General features: G+C 37.4%; 1 pseudogene; it reads left to right on the top strand.

Annotated features, from left to right (window-relative positions):
- Nucleotides 1-940: 940 nt before the first annotated feature.
- LOC129530126 (nuclear envelope phosphatase-regulatory subunit 1-like) lies at nucleotides 941-2552 on the top strand (annotated as a pseudogene).
- The last annotated feature ends 9094 nt before the right edge of the window (nucleotides 2553-11646 follow it).

Genomic DNA, 11646 nt, shown 5'->3' with positions numbered 1-11646 from the left:
GATCCAGTGACCCAGAAGTTACTACGGTCTTTCTAGAAATTTCTGCATAATCCACGACTTAATTTGCATATAAGTAAAAGTCAATATAAATATGACCACATAGTTGCCTCTGAGCTGCTACTCTGGGTACATTGCTTATGGGGTAGCCCTGCTCCACAAGGAGTAGTACCTCTGCTGCTGGTGTACACTGCTGCTTCAATAAAAGTTGCTGTCTACTTTTACTTTTACCACTGGCTTACCCTTTAATTATTTCCTGGGCTAAGCCAAAAGCCCTCCCAGGCTAAGCCCCAATTTTAGGTCTTGCCTGCCCTGCATCACTTGTTGGCTATGTGTATGCCTTTTTTTCAGAAGTATCTGTTTATGTCTTTTGTCCACTTAAAAAATGTTTGGGGCCGGGCATGGTAGCTCACGCCTGTAATCCCAGGACTTTGAGAGGCTGAGGAGGGCAGATCACAAGGTCAGGCGATTGAGACCATCCTGGCTAAGGTGAAACCCCGTCTCTACTAAAAATACAAAAAATTAGACAGGCGTGGTGGTGAGCACCTGTAGTCCCAGCTACTTGGGAGGCTGAGGCAGGAGAATGGCATGAACTGGGGAGGTGGATCTTGTAGTGAGCTGAGATCATGCCACTGCACTCCAGCCTGGGCAACAGAGCAAGACTCCATCTCAAAAAAAGTACTTGGGTACATAGTAGGTATATATATATATATATATGGAGTGTATAGATACTTCGATACAGTCACACAATACATAATAATCACATCACGGCAAATGCGGTATGCATGCCTTAAATCTGTTGTGTTAGAAACTATCCAATTATACTCTTTTAGTTATTTTAAAATGTATAATCAAATTATTATTGACTAGAGTCATGCTATTGTGCTACCAAATACTAGGTCAATAAGAATAACATTCTTTCTGGTGGACAGGGCCATGGCGGTGACCTGAGCTGCCACCTGACATGAATTTGCTGGAGCAGGCAGAAGAGCTCAAGGCTTTTGAGAGGAGACTTACTGAATATATTCATTGTTTGCAACCTGCTACTGGATGTTGGAGAATGCTTCTTCTAGTGGTATCTGTCTGTACGCTACTGGTGCCTGGAACTGGTTGATAGATCCAGAGACACAAAAGGTGTCCTTCTTCACATCATTATGGAATCATCCATTTTTCACCATTAGCTATATCACTCTAATAGGCTTGTTCTTTGCTGGAATACACAAGAGAGTAGTTGCACCATCAATTATAGCTGCTCAACGTCAAACGATATTAGCAGAATACAATATGTCTTGTGATGATACAGGAAAACTAATTTTGAAACCTAGGCCTCATGTTCAATGGCAATCTTCACTAATTGCTACTGGACGTAAAACAGCCCTTCTTCGAATAAGTGATACAGCAAAAAGCCATAAAGGATTCCTTTTGCAGTTGGATATGTAAAGGTCATAGCAACAACTGACAAGATGTGTGCAATATTTACCCAGATTATCTTGATGATGACGATTCACATTATCAGTGCTTTGGTACCTTTTATTACCTGTGTTTCAGTATTAGTGTCACTTTATTACTTCAGATCCTTCAAAGATTTTTGCAGATGAAGTGTGTATATATGTTATGAAGCTCAACTTAAAAATAGAACCTCATTCAGTTTTTATAATGTATTTTTGCAAACTACTGTAAATAGCAAATCAATGCCAATGGTAAACGAAGAGGAAAATGTTGTGTGGTCTTTGTTCTCCTGCACCAGTACTTCAGGAACATCTGCTTGCCATCCCCACAGCTCTTTAAAACTGGCTATTATGTGTGCCTTTCATTCTTACACTTTAAATCATACTGTAGGAAAAACATTGGATTCAGCTTAGACTGAGGAAAACTCCTCTCCATAATGTTGTAAGAAATTATAGGTGTTTTGATAAACACTTTTTGTTAAACCAGATATTGAACTCCAGCAACTATTGTGGTTATATTTTTCAGTTCATTGTTTTCATTGAGTGCTAAATATCCTTAATATTTTAAAATAATTTTTTAAATACCCCAAAGGCTTGTGAATATACAAGTCTACTTATAAATTATGTATTGTCTGGGACTTTGATAGACATTGTTTTAGATAACTGGATTTTACGCTGTGGTAGACAGACTGTGACGTTAGTGTTGCACAGGTGTAATTGATCATCCTACGCCATCACCAGAATAACATGGGAGTGGTGCCACAAACTAGAGTCTACAATTCTCACTGTTTAGAGAGTGTTAATGACATGCCATGTATGCATAATAACCACATGTACTATAATAACCCTTAAAATTAAGCTATTGGGATTGCTATAAATACTTTAAAGTACTGGAAGTGCTTTTACCTGTTTATTAGAAGATTTTGAAAAGGTTTAAATTATTTCATGAGCAATCTTTTAAATTTCATTTAACGTAAAACTGAAAATTCAATAACAGGATAAAAAACTTTGTAACAAGGCTTAAGGCTTTCACGTAAATGTGTTGATCTTAGCTTTCACATGGATAAAATTTTATTCTTTGAACTGTAGCAATAAAACAAATAAGTGATACAGCTTTGCTGTAAGAAGTCTGAAGAGGGTATTCTATATATTCTGCTTTGTTTTATTTTTTGTAAATTTTGTAGGTAAATATGTGCATAAAAATAAATACTTTATATAAAAAAGAATAACATTCTTTCTAACTACTTTTTGTACTCTTTAACCATCCTCACTCCCCACCTCCCCCACTACCATCCGCAGCCTGTAGTAAGCATCCTTCTACTCTCTATTTCCATGAATTCAATTGTTTTGATTTTTATATCCCACAAATAAGTGAGAACACGTGAAGTTTGTCTTTCTGTGCTTGGCTAATTTCACTTAACAAAATGACATCCAGTGTCATCCATGTTGTAGCAAATGACAGGATCTCATTCTGTTTTGTGGCTGAATAGTACTCCATTGTGTATATGCACTACATTTTCTTTATCCATTCATCTATTGATGGACACTTAAGTTGCTTTCAAATCTTGGCTATTGTGAACAATGCCATAACAAACATGTGAGTGCAGATATCTCTTTGATACATGGATTTCCTTTCTTTTGGGTATATACCCAACAGTGGGATTGCTAGATTGTATGGTAGCTCAATTTTTAGTTTTTTGAGGAAACTCCGAACTGTTCCTCATAGTGGTTGTATTAATTTACATTCCCACCAATGGTGTATGAGTGTGCCCTTTTCTCCACATCCTCGTCAGCATTTGTTATTGTGTATATTTTGAATAGAAGCCATTTTAACCAGGATGAGATGATAATGTAGTTTTAATTTACATTTCTCTGATGTTCACTGATGTTGAGCACTTTTTCATATGCCTGTTTGCCATTTCTATGTCTTTTTTTGAGAAATGTCTATTAATAGCTTTTGCTTATTTTTAATCAGATTATTAGATTTTTTCCTATAGAGTTGTTTGAGCTCGTTATATATTCTGGTTATTGATTCCTTATCAGATGGGTAGTTTGCAAAATATTTTCTCCTATTCTGTGGGTTGTCTCTTCACTGTCTTCATTTTTAGTAGAAACCCCGTCTGTCCTGTTGTTATCATATTTTTTTGGCCCTTGCTTGTTTAACCTCTTAGTAAAGTTTGTGTCTTCTAGGTTAAAACAGTTCTAAGTAAAGACAATGCTGGCACAAGGCTTCCAACCCATCCCTCTGATATAAGGGGCCTAGAGGCAGGATGCTTTCATTCTCCAAGTCATACTGACTTGGGCCACTTAGATCAGGCGTCCAGAGATTTTTTAGTCATCTGGTGCTAGGCACTGCCTACTCCCATAAACTCAGCAGGAAGCAGTTACAGAAGATGGACTTCTGCCCTGCTGCAGCCCCATTAAGATTAAGGATGAATATCTACTGTCTGAGGGGGGAATGAAATAGTAGTTGATTGTTTCCTTTGCTGTGCAGAAGATTTTTCATCTTGATGTGATCCCATTTGTCCATTTTTGCTTTGGTTGCTTGTGATTATGGGGTATTATTCAGGAAATTTTTGCCCAGGCCAATGTCCTGGAGAATTTCCCCAATGTGTTCTTGTAGTAGTTTCATAGCTTGAGGTCTTAGAATTAAGTCTTTAATTCATTTTGATTTGATTTTTATATATGGCAAGAGATAGGGGTCTAGTTTTATTCTTCTACATATGGATATCCGATTTTCCCAGCACCATTTATTGAAGAAATTGTTTTTTTCACAATGTATATTCTCTTCACCTTTGTCAAAAATGAGTTCACTATAGATGTATGTATTTGTTTCTGGGATCTCTCTTCTGTTCCATTGGTCTATGTGTTTGCTTTTATGCCAGTACCATGCTGTTTTGTTTACTATAGCTCTGTAGTATAATTTGAAGTCAGGTAATGTGATTCCTCCAATTTTATTTATTTATTTATTTTTGCTTAGGATAGCTTTGACTATTCCGGGTCTTTTGTGGTTCCATCTAAATTTTAGGATTGTTCTTTCCATTTCTGTGAAGAATGTCATTGGTATTTTGATAGGGGTTGCATGGAATCTGTAGGTGGATTTGAGTGGTGTAGACATGATTCTTCCAATCCATGTACATGGAATGTCTGTCCATTTTTTGGTGTCCTCTTTAATTTCTTTCACCAGTGTTTTATAGTTTTCATTTTAGAGATCTTTCATTTCTTTGGTTAAGTTTATTCCTATGTGTTTAATTTTATTTGTGGGTACTGTAAACAGGATTACTCTTTTATTTCTTTTTCAGATTGTTCACTGTTGGCATACAGAAATGCTTCTGATTTTTGTGTGTTTATTTTATATCCTACAAGTTTATTTAATTTATCAGTTTTTATAGTTTTTTGGTTGTGTCTTTAGGTTTTTCCAAATATAAGATCATATCTACAAACAAGGATAATTTGACTTTTTCCTTCCCAATTTGGATGCCACTAATTTCTTTATCTTTTCTGATTGCTCTAGCTCAAACTTACAGTACTATGCTGAATAACAGTGGTGAAAGTGGGCATCCTTTTCTTGTTCCAGATCTTAGAGGGAAGGCTTTCCAGTTTTTCCCATTCAGTATGATACTAGCTGTGGGTCTGTCACATATGGTTTTAATTGTATCGAGGTATGTTTCTTCTATACTCAGTTTTTTGAAGGTTTTTATCATGAAGAGATGTTGATTATATCAAATGCTTTTTCAGCACCAACTGAAATTATCATATGGTTTTTATCCTTCATCCTGTTGATATGATGCATCACATTGATTAATTCACATATGTTGAACCATGCTTGCATCTGTGAGATAAATCTCACTTGGTCATGATGAATCATTTTTTAATCTGTTGTTGAATTCATTTTACTGGTGTTTTGTTGAGGATCTTTGCATCAATATTCATCACAGATATTGGCCTCTAGCTTTTTTTATTTTTATTTTTATTTTTATTTTTGGATCTGTGTTTGTCTGTTTTTGGTATCAGGGTAATGCTGGCCTTGTGAAATGAATTTGTGAGTACTGCCCCCTCCTCTGTTTTTTGAAATAGTTTAAGTAGAATTGATGTTAGTTCTTCTTTAAATGTTTGGTAGGAATTCAGCAGTGAAGCTACGAGGTCCTGGGCTTTTGTTTACTGGGAAAATTTTTATTATGGCTTCAATCTCATTGTTTGTTATTGGTCTGTTCAGGTTTTGGATTTCTTCCTTGTACATTCTTGGTAAGTTTTATGTTCCTAGGAATTTATCCATTTCCTCTGGATTTTCCAATTTATTGTCATATAATTGCTCGTAGTAGCCACTAATGATCCCTTGAATTTCTGTGGTATCAGTTATAATGTTTCCTTTTTCATCTCTGATTTTATTCATTTGGATCTTCTTTCTTTTTTTCTTGGTTGGGCTAAAGGTATGTCAATTTTATTTATCTTTTCAAAAAAACACAACTTTTTTATTGATCTTTTGTAGATTCTTCATTTCAATTTCATTTGTTTCTGCTCTGATGTTTATTATTTCTTATACTAATTTTGGGTTTGGTTTGCTCTTGCTTTTCTAATTCTTTAAGATGCATCATTAGGTTGTTTATTTGAAGTTTTTCTTCTTTTTTGATGTAGGCACTTAGAGATATAAATTTCCTTCTTAGTACTGCTTTTACTGTATCCCATAGGTTATGGTATGTTGTGTTTCCAGAATCATTTATTTAAAGACATTTTTCAATTTCCTTATTAATTTCTTCTGGTCATCAGGAGCCTATTGTTTAATTTCCATGTTTGCATGGTTTCTAAAATTCCTATTGTTATTTATTTCTAGTTTTATTCTATTTTGTTCAGAGAAGATGCTTGATGTTATTTGAATTTTTTTGGATTTTTTATGGCTTATTTTGTGACCTAACATATGGCCTATCCTGGAGAATGATCTATGCACTGAGAAAAAGAAAGTGTAGTCTACAGTTGTTGCATGAAATTTTCTGTAAATATCTATTAGATTCATTTGTTCTATACTGCAGATTAAGTCCAATGTTTTTTTGTTGGTTTTCTGTCTGGATGATCTGTCCAATGCTGAAAGTGGGGTTTGTAGTCTCCAACTATTATTGTATTGAGGTCTATATCTGTCTTTAGTTCTAATAATATTTGCTTTATATATCTGGGTATTCCTGTGTTGGGTGCATATATATTTACACTTGTTATATCCTTTTGCTGAATCAACTCCTTTATCATTATAGGGGGCCTTTGGGAGTTTGATTTATCATTATATAATGGCATTCTTTGTCTCTTATTGTTTTTGTCTTAATCTATTTTGTCTGATATAACTACTCCTCCTCTTTATTGGTTTCCATTGGCATGAAATATCTTTTTACGTCTCTTTATTTTCAGTCTATGTGTATCTTCATAGGTGAAGTGTGTTTCTTCTAGGCAACAGGTCATTGGGTCTTGATTTTTTATTCATTCAGCCATTTACATTCAATGCTATTATTGATAAGTAAGGACTTACTCCTGCCATTTTGTTATTTGTTTTCTGCTTGTTTTGTCGTCTTCTATTCCTTGTTTCCTTCCTTCCTGTCTTTGTTTTAACGAAGGTAATTTTCTCTGGTGGTATGGTTTAATTTCTTGCTTTTTATTTTTTGTGTATCCACTTTTGACTTGAGGTTACCATGAAACTTGCCAATACTATCTTATAACCCATTATTTTAACACCAATTGCATAAACAAAGAAACAAAGAAAAAAAGGAAAATAATAAAAACTCTACACTTTAACTTCCTTCATTTCCCTGCTTTTTATCTTTTAATTATTTATCTTTATGTCTTATTGTACTGTCTATGCCTTTTAAAGTTGTTTTAATTATTATTTTTGACTGGTTCATCATTTAGTCTTTGTACTTAAGAGAAGAGTAGGTTATACATCACAATTACAGTGTTATAATATTCCGTGTTTTTCTATGTGCTTGCTATTACCAGTGAGTTTTGTACCTTCAGATTATTGATTTTCTTTTCCTTTGTTATGCTTTTTCAAGACAAGGTCTTGCTCTGTCGCCCAGGCTGGAGTGTGGTTTGATCATGGCTCACTGCAGCCATGCCCTCCTGGGCTCAAGTGATCCTCCTGCTTCAGCCTCCCAACTAACTAAAACTATAGGCATGTGCCAATACACCTGCTTAATTTTTAAATTTTTCGTAGAGATGGGGTCTTGCTATGTTGCACAAGCTTGTCTCAAGTTCCTGGGCTCAAACAATTCTCCTGCCTTGGCCTTCCAAAGTGCTGGGATTACAGGTGTGAGCCAATGCACCCAACCCAGATTATTTCTTATTGCTTGTTAACATCCCTTTCTTTCAGATTGAAGAACTCCCTTTAGCATTTCTTGTAGAACAGGTCTGGTGTTGGTGACATCCCTCAGCTTTGGATTGTCTGGGAAAGTCTTTGTTTCTCCTTCATACTTGAAGGATATTTTTGCTGAATATACTATTCTAGAGTAAAAAGGTTTTTCCTTCAGCACTTTAAGTATGTTATGCATCTCTTCTGGCCTGTAAGGTTTCCACTGAAAAGTCTGGTGCCAGATGTATAGAAGCTCCATTGGATGTTATTTGTTTCTTTTCTCTTGCTACTTTTAAAATCCTTTCTTTATCCTTGACCTTTGTGAGTTTGATTATCAAATGCCTTGAAGTAGTCATCTTTAGGTTAAATCTGATTGGTGTTCTACAGCCTTCTTGTACTTGAATGTTAATATCTTTCTCTAGGTTTGGGGTTTTCTCTGTTATTATCCCTTTGAATAAGCTTTCTACCCCTATCTCTTTCTCTACCTCCTCTTTAAGGCCACTAACTCTTAGATTTGCCATTTTGAGGGCAAATTTCTATTTTTTAGATCTTGAAGGCGTTCTTCATTCTTTTTTTATTCTTTTTTCTTTTGTCTCCTCTGTGTATTTTCAAATAGCCTGTACTGAAGCTCACTAATTCTTCTGCTTGATCAGTTCTGCTATTAAAATACTCTGATGCATTCTTCAATATGTCAATTGCATTTTTCAACTCTAGAATGTCTGCTTTATTCTTTTAAATTATTTTAGTGTCTTTGTTAAATGTATGTGATAGAATTCTGAATTCCTTCTCTGTGCTATCTTGAAATTTTTTGAGTTTCCTGAATACAGCTATTTTGAATTCTCTTTCTGAGAGGTCACATATCTCTGTTTCTCCAGTATTGGTCCTTGGTGCCGTATTTAGTTGAGTGAGGTCATGTTTTCCTGGATGGTCTTGGTGCTTGTGGTTGTTTGGTGATGTCTGGGAATCACAGAGATAGGTTTTTGTTGTAGTCTTCACAGTCTGGGTTTGTTTGTACCTGTCTTTCTTGGGAAGGCTTTCCAGGTATTTGAAGGGACTTGGGCCCCGAGCCCAATAATGCTGTGGTTTTTGCAGACTTTTACAGATACTACCTTGGTGATCTTGGATAAGATCTGGAAGAATTCTCTGGATTACCATGCTGAGGCTCTTGTTCTTTTCCCTTACTTTGTCCCAAACAAACAGTCTTTCTCTTTGTGCTGATCCACCTAGAGCTGGGGGTGGGATGATACATGCTCCCCTGTAGCCACCACCACTGGGACTGTACTGGGTCAGACCTGAAGCACTGGGTCTCACTGAAGGCCCATTGTGATCACTACCTGGCTAGTGCCTATGTTTACTCAAGGCGTTAGGGATCTACAATCAGCAGGTGGAGAATCCAGCCAAGTTTGTGTCCTTCCCTTCAGGGTGATGAGTTCCCTCCAGGCCCCAGGCAGGTCCAGAGATGATGTCTGGGAGCCAGGGATTGGAATAAAAAACCTTAGAAATTTACCTGGTGCTCTACTGTACTGTGGGTAAGCCTGCCTTCAAACCACAAGACAAAGTCCATACCACTTTTCTCTCCCCTTTCTGCAGCTAAAGGACCCTCTCCCAGTGGCCACCAGCACCACCAGCCCCTGGGGAATTCTGCTAGACCACCACCAATGTTCACTTAAAGTTCAAGGGCTCTTCATTTAGCTTCTGGTGAATGCTGCCAGGTCTGTGACTCACCCTTTAGGGCAGTATGCTCCACTCTGGCCCAGGGCAGGTCCATAAATGCTGTCCCAGGAGCCTAGGTCTGGAGTTGGGGACCCCAAGAGTCTGCTTTGTGCTCTATCCCACTGTGGCCGAGCTTGTATGTAAGGTGCAAAGCAAAGTCCTGTTTACATTTCCGTCGGCTTTTCTGAAGCAGAAGGAGTCTTTCATGGTAGTCATCACAGCATGGAATGTGCTGAATTTAATTTGAGGCCAGCACATCTCAGAGTCTCACCCAAGACCCACAGCATACAACCTGAGTATCACTGTTGGCTATTAAGGGCCCAAGGGCTCTTTAGTCAGCAGGTGATGGATTCTGCCAGGACTGGGCCCTTCCCTTCAAGGCAGCAGGTTCTTTTATGGCCAAGGATACGTCTAGAAATGTCATTTTGGAGCTAGGGCATGGAATAGGTGCCTCATGACTCTGTCCAGTGCCCTGTCCTATTGTGACTGAGCTGGTATCCAATACAGAAGACAAAGTCTTCTTTACTTTTCACTCTCTTTTATTCAAACAGAAAAGAAGGAGTCACTTTCATTGCTGCAAGCTGAGCTACCTGAGGTAGGGGAGGGGTGGTGCAAACACTCCCTTAGCTGCTCTGGCTGGTGTCTCCTCAGGGCTTATGTTGCCCTGGTCCACTGGCTCTAAGCCCAGCACAGCACTAGGACTTGTCTAGAAATTGTAATCCTTGTGTCCTAGACTGCCTTTCAAATTTACCTAGGACCCTAGAGCACTTTAGCCCAAGGTGGTGAGGCTTGCCAAAACTTCAGTTCTGACTGCTGGGATAGGTGATTCCCCTCTGGCTAGCACTGGTTCAAATGCTACCTCTGCGTGCAGATGCCAGCTGAGCCCTGTACTGCTTTGCTCTCTGCAAACTGCCTCTTCCTTTTTCCTTAAAAATCTTCTTGTCATTCCTGTTAATTGAAGTGTATATTCAGGACACCTTAAATCTATGCTCCAACGTGGCCATCCTAAAGCTTTGGGCTCAAATAAACTCTATACTTAATCATATTTTAAAAACCTCATTATTTGAGGTTGACAAATTTTGATCAATATTCTTGCTTTTACTAGCCTAATAAAAATATGAGACATATGTCTTCTACATTAGTTTTCTATTTCCATGTAACAAAATACCACAAACTCAGTGGCTTAAAATAACCCATGTATTTGGCTCACAGATGGGTAAGTTAGAAGTCCAGGCATGGTGTGGCTGGGTTCTCTGCTGAGGGTCTTGTAAGGCTAAAATTGAGAAGGTGTCAATCAGGCTGCAGTCTTATCTGGAGCTTGGGGTCCTTTTCCAAGCTTACATGGTTGTGGCAGAATTTAGGGTTTTTTTTGTTTTTTGTTTTTTTTTGTAGTTGTAGAACTGAGTTCCTACGTTCCTCCTGGCTATCTGCCAGGTGCCACCCTCATTCCCCAGATATCACTCACATTCCTTGACACATGGCCTCTTTATCTTCAAAGCCAGAATGGAAAATCTCCCTCACAATGAAAATCTTTTATGCTTCAAATCTCTCTGACTTAAGGAAAAACTAATCAATTTAAGGACTAATATGATCAGAGCAGACCCATCTAGTAATTGCCCTTTAGATTAACTCAATGATTTGAGACTTCGATTGCATCTGCAAAATCCCTTTTGCCAAAAAATGTAATATAATCATAGGAGTGACATCTCATCATACTCATAGGTTTCATCTTTAAACAAGAAGAGGGAATTATACAACTGTGAAGATCACAGAGGCTCATCTTAAAATTTTGACTACCACAATCTTCGTTAGAGGCCTTAGATGATGCCCATATAAATCAAGGGGACTTGAAACTTAAGTGTCATTAGCTTCAAAGTGAATTCGCCTCTGTATTGCCTCCACCCATTCACTTTTTCACTTCTCTCATGCAAACGTATTCTGCTAATGAGCTCCTAACCTCACTCATATATAATCATGGATTAGTTACTGCTTACAATTCTAACAGAAGTTACATGATTAATTTCCTGACATTATTTTTGCTACTAAGATTTTTAGCATTAACCTAAATTGGAGATGATAGATATTCACATCTTGGGCCCTCGATAAAAGGCAATCATAATGATTTCTCATATATCTACTGAAGTATGGCAGGTTAGGAGA

Source organism: Gorilla gorilla, chromosome X (genome assembly GCF_029281585.2).
Source record: "Gorilla gorilla gorilla isolate KB3781 chromosome X, NHGRI_mGorGor1-v2.1_pri, whole genome shotgun sequence".
NCBI lineage: Eukaryota > Metazoa > Chordata > Mammalia > Primates > Hominidae > Gorilla > Gorilla gorilla.
The sequence above is the reverse complement of the archived record's forward strand: the minus strand, read 5'-3'. Positions and strand labels throughout refer to the sequence as shown.